Source organism: Etheostoma spectabile, chromosome 1 (assembly GCF_008692095.1).
Source record: "Etheostoma spectabile isolate EspeVRDwgs_2016 chromosome 1, UIUC_Espe_1.0, whole genome shotgun sequence".
Taxonomy (NCBI): Eukaryota; Metazoa; Chordata; class Actinopteri; order Perciformes; family Percidae; genus Etheostoma; species Etheostoma spectabile.
This window is the reverse complement of record NC_045733.1, coordinates 12,430,915-12,431,283: the sequence shown is the minus strand read 5'-3', so window position 1 is coordinate 12,431,283 and position 369 is coordinate 12,430,915. Positions and strand designations below refer to the sequence as shown.

Here is a 369-nt window from a genome sequence, read left to right as displayed (position 1 = left end):
TATCTATCTATCTATCTATCTATCTATCTTTGAAACTACACAAAGTTAAAACTTTGACACATGCAGTAAATCTTTGTTGTTCAAAGTGTAGGTTCACCCACATCACAAAAAGCATACTCACTTCCCTCTAGCGGTATCCAAAAATGCAGATAGTTTCAATTTTATTCACTGAGGTCTTAAAATATCCCACTCTGAAACTTGTGATACCACCAATGCCACAATGTAAAAGAGGTTGACGTATCTCATTTGGGACATCTAATAGCACAGAAAATAACTCTTTAAAAATAGAAAAACTTCCCAGAGATAAGCTAGAAGTCCAGTTGTGTACAAACAGCGCAAACTGTAAATTTCCCCCTGGGGATTAATAAA

At 35.2% G+C, this 369-nt stretch overlaps 1 protein-coding gene across 1 annotated transcript in view; it reads right to left on the bottom strand.

The window, feature by feature from the left end:
* Positions 1-369, bottom strand: part of LOC116697878 (CKLF-like MARVEL transmembrane domain containing 3) — a 9,351-nt gene that overhangs the window by 2,333 nt on the left and 6,649 nt on the right. The window lies entirely within an intron of this gene.